Source organism: Silene latifolia, chromosome Y, assembly GCF_048544455.1.
Source record: "Silene latifolia isolate original U9 population chromosome Y, ASM4854445v1, whole genome shotgun sequence".
Lineage (NCBI taxonomy): Eukaryota > Viridiplantae > Streptophyta > Magnoliopsida > Caryophyllales > Caryophyllaceae > Silene > Silene latifolia.
Window position 1 is genome coordinate 89,785,607 of NC_133538.1, and position 6,741 is coordinate 89,792,347.

At 36.7% G+C, this 6,741-nt stretch overlaps 1 non-coding gene across 1 annotated transcript; it reads left to right on the plus strand.

Annotated features, from left to right (window-relative positions):
• The first annotated feature begins 2,899 nt into the window (after positions 1-2,899).
• LOC141635946 (small nucleolar RNA R71) lies at positions 2,900-3,006 on the plus strand. Its single transcript, XR_012540598.1, has one exon. It is a non-coding gene; the product is annotated as a small nucleolar RNA R71 (small nucleolar RNA).
• Positions 3,007-6,741: the final 3,735 nt, after the last annotated feature.

The following is a 6,741-nucleotide window of genomic DNA, read 5'->3' on the forward strand; positions in this document are numbered from 1 at the left end:
AGTTATGAGTAGTGTTATGAATGAAGAAATGAATGTGGGAGGGGGTTTATAAAACCCGAAAAATTTGAACTGTAGGGGCAAGACGGGCGGATTCTGCTCGGGACGCCTGGATTTGGCCTTTTCTGGGTTGGGAAAAACTCGCCTAAAGACGGGCGTCTTTCAGTGAAGACGCTCGGATTTGTAAACACGGGACGGGCGTCTTCTACAGAAGACGGGCGGATTCCTTTACAGGGATTTTTCTTATTTTCCTCAGCCAAGAGGACGGGCGTCTTCCTCTCAGGACGGGCGGATTTTTGAAGACGGGCGGATTTGAATGCAGGACGCCCGGATTCTTTGACAGTCAGAAATTTCAAAAATTCAGCTCATGTTGGACAGGCGTCTTCTACCCAATATGCCCGGATTTCCTGAAGACGGGCGGATTCTCCTGAATCCGCTCGGATTCGACCCCTTTGTACCCGGATTCAGTTCCATCCGCGTACTTTGCCAATCCCTTGTCATTTTTCCATTCTTCTTCATATCTCGTGTTCTTCATTGTGGGGGCACTACTAAGGCATGGATAGCCTAGGCAATTGCCATCCCCACACTAAGTTAAAGCACTACACATTAATTGAAATTATTAGTCCCTCCCTCACTTCTCTCAAACATGATAATTATCTTGATCAAAGTATAAAAATCCGAGAATGACAAAAAAATGCAATGTAAGAATTGAAATGCAAGTTAGGGAGTTAGAAATATTTACAAATGGTGGTTTAGGGAGGACTCCACCAAACTCTCATTCTTGATGAGATGTCAAGGGGGCATGTTCAAGGTGTTGTTGATGTTGCTCAACACCTTGAAAAAGTAATCAAACGCTTGTTCATTATCATGATAGAGGTCTTCAATAGACCTTGGCCCTTGTTGTCGGTCTTGATCGATGGCATTACCAACGTAGGGATTAAAAATCCCTTCAAATTCGTCGTCCCAAAGACCACATACTTCATTAAGTTGATCATTGAAAATCTCTTGATTTGATGGAGACAACTTTCCCATTTCCTTTTCTTGGCCAATAAGGCCATCTTCTTCATTGCTTGACTTTGGTGAGCTTTGCAAGCTCTCTTTGTCATAATTCACTTGCTCTTTGAATGGAGCATCTTCAATTTTCTTCTTCCATTGGAGTTCCGACTCCTTCCTTTCATCCTTCCGACTATAATGATCGATCATAAAACACGGTTCATGTAAACGGGAAGCTCTCATAGTCTTGTCAAGATTAAAAGTTATACTCTCATCTCCCACTTCTAGAGTGAGCTCTCCATGTTTTACATCAATCACCGCACCCGCGGTGTGTAAGAAGGGTCTTCCTAGAATGATTGGAATGTTGGAATCTTCCTCCATATCAACAATGACAAAGTCCACCGGGATGAAAAACTTCCCAATTCGTACGGGGACATCTTCCCATATCCCTAATGGTGTCTTCGTCGATCTATCGGCCATTTGGAGTGTGATATTGGTGCACTTAAGCTCTCCCATCCCCAACCTTTTACTCACCGAGTACGGCATAACACTCACACTAGCCCCTAGATCACATAAGGCTTTATTGATCGTGGTGTCGCCAATGGTACACGGTATTGAGAAGCTTCCCGGATCCTTGAGTTTTGGAGGTGAACTCCCTTGAAGTATTGCACTACTCACCTTAGTGAAGGCGATAGTCTCAAGCTTCCGGATCGACTTCTTCTTTGTGAGGATGTCTTTCATGTATTTCGCATAGGCCGGCACGTGATTGATTAACTCCGTGAAAGGAATTGAGACTTCCAAATTCTTCACAGTTCCATAAACTTTCCAAGTTGGTCATCAAATTTGGGCTTAGCTTGACGACTTGGAAAAAGAAGTCTAATCACAATGGGCTCCTTCTCCTTGACCTTGTCTTCATTTTTTTTTGAAATTTCTTCTTTTGATGATTCTCCATCTTTAGAGTTTTGCACAATTTCTTCCTTATCACTAGCTTCCACAACTTCATCCTCAACTTGCTTCTTCGGTGCTTCATACCTTGTACCACTTCTCAAGTGAATGGCACTAACCGTTTCATGTCTTGGGGGATTACTTTGAGGTGGTAATTGCCCCTTTTGTCTTTGTGATCTTGAAGATGCTAGTTGAGTCAATTGGGTTTCCAACATCTTGGTGTGAGCTAGAATGTTGTTGATGGTGGTTTCCTTTGCTTGACTATCTTTTTGCATTTGAGTGAAAAATTCTTGTTGATTCTTTTGCATTTGGAGGACCGCTTTTTGAACATCAAAATCTTGGTCATTTTGGTGATTGTATGGATTTTGATTTTGGTAACCTTGGTTTTGGTTGTAAAAGGGTCTTTGATTTTGGTTTCTCATGGGAGGTGGGGTGTATGTTGTTTGAGGGTTTTGAACATTTTGGCTTTTGTATGAGAGATTTGGATGAAACTTGGTGTTTTCATTGTAATAGTTGGAATAAGGGGTACCACTCTTGTATACTTGGAAAGCATTCACTTGTTCATTTGTTCCCCTACATTCACTTTGGTCATGTCCCAAAGTTCCACAATTCTCACATATCCCACTTGAGATTGATGAGGATGCCGTCATGGCATTAACATGATGCTTTGGTGATTTTGAGGCTTTTTCAAGTCTAGCCATAGCTTTTTCAAACTTCAAATTGATTGTGTCAATATGAGCACTAAGTTGAGCACCCAATTGAGTAACGGAGTCCACTTCATGCCTTCCTCCTCTAGTAGCCTTGCGAGGTCTACTATATTGTGAGTTATGGACCGCCATTTCCTCAATCTTGTTCCATGTTTGATTGTCATCAACTTCGGTGAACATTCCATTTGATCCAGAGAATGTTCCTTGAATCTTCATATAGACCGTTCCAAAATTGTTGTACCAAGAACCACTCGCTAAGTCCATGGTGAGGACATGAGCGACAAATTCCCTTGAACCGCTCCCAAGCTTCATACAAAGATTCTTCATCCCTTTGTTTAAAACCCGTAATTTGAGCTCTTAGCATGTTAGTCTTTTCCGGTGGGTAGAACTTTTTGTAGAAAGCTAGAGCCAACTTCTTCCAAGAATCAATTCCGAGAGTGGCCTTATCAAGGCCCTTCAACCATTGTTTCGCGGTGACAATTAGAGATTTGTTCAACTTTTGAAGAATGCTTCTACTCCCTCGAAGATATTTCTCATTCTTTGACTATCTTGCCTCATTCTTTTACTCCTTGATGCTTATTGCTTCTTTTAAATTCTCATTTCTTTTCCTTGGAAGTTACTTTTGTACCCTTCCAACTTGTCCTTTGTTCCTTACTCGTCCTCCCTTATTGCCTTTTAGATAGTTCTCTTTCTTTTGTGGGATGTTAACCTTGGTTGGATAATTTGGCTTTGTGGAGTTTGTTTGTGGTTGACCCATAACCCTGGTTTTGAGAGGTTGTGATGTTGGAAATACTTAGGTAGTATGGTGAGACATACTTAGTGATTCTCATACCTAATTCCTTGATAAAGTAGGTATATTTGATTGGTGGATTCTGTATGTTAGTGAGAGCTACCTATGATACTAAGGTTATGGAACTTGGCCTTGTTGTTTATACTTGGAAGTTTGAGTTGAGCTCGAGGTTAGCATAGTCGGTATACTTTTGCGAGTGTTGTGATGATTACATAAGAACCATTCTAGGCGAGAGTTCTTGCTATTTTTGGAATCTCATTTGGGTATTCACTTTGCGGTAAAGAGGATTAGTAGCCAGAGTTCTTGGGATGTAATTATAAGTTGGGATCGATAGAGATGAGTTAGATGTTTTAGGTGGTTGTCTTGTAATTTGGAGATTGTCACCATCTATGCTTGAGAGTTCGAGAGTATAACAAGATTTTTCAGGGATGATAGAATGTGCAAAAGAAATTTTGAATTTGGATTTCTGATTGAGGGTCTTACCATTTTGAGAAACTCATAGTTGACACTAGTTGGACATGAGTATAGCTTTGTTAGAAGCTTTGACCTTGATCTAGTGGAGGGGGTTTGTAGATGTTTAGTGTTTGGGAATTGTTGAAATCGCAAGTGTAGTAAAATACTTTGTTTCATGGAATGGCTTAGATGAAGAATGGCGTAAGTTATACTGAGGAACCCTTGGAAGTAATGTGATTCAAAGATTGATTTTTATTAGGAAGTTTTCGAAACCATTTGGGATGATGTAGTATTTGAGATTTGAGTACCTGACGTTTCCTTGTTGTCTAATTTCCCTTTTTCATTGATCATAAGCGTTACCGTTCTTACCCCTTCCTCGCTTCATCGTTCTCCTCCTTTAAATTTCATGCTGGTAACTTATAAAAACTCTTATCTTTGCCATCGTTGTTGAACTTACTTCGACTCTTATCCCTAGGGAGTTCATCATAGCCTTTTGTTGGTTAAATTTGGATATCTTAGCGTACTTTGTATTTTTTTTATTTCTAAGTTGTTTTTCATTTTGTACAATTTCTAAACATTTCAAACTATTATTTTTGATTCGTTGTTAAAAACTTATATCACCTTTATAAAACTTTACCTATTTTAAAGGTTTGAAAATGAAAATTTGATTGAGTTCCCTATTTGTTCCTTCTTTATCATAATCTTTGATTGCTAAACCCGAGATTACTCTTAATTTTGTTCAATTTCTAACTAACTTTGATTTATTTACGATTCTTTGTCAAAGTTTAATGTTATATTTCCAAGAATTTGACTCCTTTTTGTGTTTAAAAATGAATCTTTTAATTGTCATTTGGCTTTTGCAAAAGAAAATTTTAAGTGGATTACCTTTTTCTTTTGGTTTTAACGTTGATGGGATGTTAGGATTCGTTATTAAAGGCGCCTAATAACTTGCCCTACGCTTATCGGCGAATGATTTTGTTTTGAACTTGTCTTTTAATAGGAATATTTATAATAGTTGGGCCTCAACCATCACCTTAAGGTTTTGGTTGAGATGGTTCATCTATCATCTTTGACTTGGAAAGTTAGCGCTCTTGTGTGTGTGCACAACAAGAGCAATTTCGTTCCATGAAGGAGACCTATACTTTTGAAAACCCTTCTTTAATGTTTTTGGAAGTATTTTTAATTTTTTATTTCTACAAATAATTTGGTTTTTGACCTTGTCTTTGATTTGGAATGTTGATGCTCTTGAATGGGCAACGAGAGCACTTGCATTCCTTTGATGAGAATCTGGTTCTGTTGAAAAATTCTACTTGAAACTTTTGAAAGAATTTTAATTGTCACAAAGGGTAACCTTTTAATATTTTAAGTTACTGATTTCAAAAGTCCAGCTTTATCTTTATAACCTTTCATTTTCTACTTTCAAGTTTCGAGGACGAAACTTTTTAAAAGGTGGGGTGATTGTAACACCCGCGAATTTCTCATTTGACATTTATAATTTATTTAATCATTCTATTACTTTATTTTATATTTTATATTTTAAATTAATTAATTTAATTAATTTCGTGTTAAACATAATTTTTATAAAAGTTACATTTTTATAAGCTTGTTTATATAAATATATATATATATATATATATATATATATATATATATATATATATATATATATATGGGATATTGCAATTTTCCATAAAAATAGCATTTAATTCTTTCCTTTTTTGATTTCTTATCCTATACCTAGTGGGCATAGGTTAGAAAAACCGTATATATATATATATATATATATATATATATATATATATATATATATATATATAGTCGGATATTAATAATAGGTATAATAATAATAATATTTTCGTCTTAAGTTACCGTCTAGTAAAGTTCGTCGCATTTGTCTTGTAAAGCTATTTTAATTCGGACAAACCCGATTCCGACAACACAACACACTCACCTACTCTCTAGCTTAAATAATCTTATTATTATTATTATTATTATTATTATTATTATTATTATTATTATTATTATTATTATTATTATTATTATTATTATTATTATACTAAACCCCACCAACCTTTCATTCCCCTTTCCTTTCGTGGAATCACCTGCAACTGCAACAAACAAAAATCAGACACAAACAACAAAAATCAAACAGTGAACCTAATCGCCATTTCTGTGCGGGCTTAGAACTCAGATTTTGTCCCCATTTCTCAACCAAATTCCATAATTTTTGCACCATTCTCTTTCCCTTTCCTTCCTCCTTCTCTCAAGGTAAGAAAGTCTCCATTTTGTAGTGGTTTCGTCTTTCGCCGTCTTATAAAAATGCCGTCTTTTAGCTTCTTTATCCCGTTTTCTTGCTCTCTGATGAAGGATTTGAAGACCCGGAGCAGTTTGAGTCGGAAATCGTGCTCGTTGAGGAAGTTATAAGGTAACGGTGATAGGTTACTCGACAAAGTGTCGAAATTTCGTCTTATATGTCGTTTTTCATGTTCTTATGTGCTAAAGATTGGTTCTTTATGCTTTTCTCACTTGTATGCTTGAATTTGTCGTGTCAAATCCCTTCTTAAACTGTGTCCTCACTAGTGTTGAAATATAGCTCAATGGACATGAAACGGAAAGAATACGTATCAAATTGCTTGGTTTCTAGCTTTGGGGTAGATGAAATACGTGGAATGCCAAATGCCTTTTTGGTGGCCATGTAATGCTTGTTAATTGTTATTCCAAATTTTGTTTTGTGAATGATAATAACAGTCATCAAGGGTAACTAATCAATCTTTTACATCATGTAATACTAAGAAAAGGAGATGTTAATACCACCGATAAGGATACCTTTTCTAAAAGTCGATTAATGAAATGAGT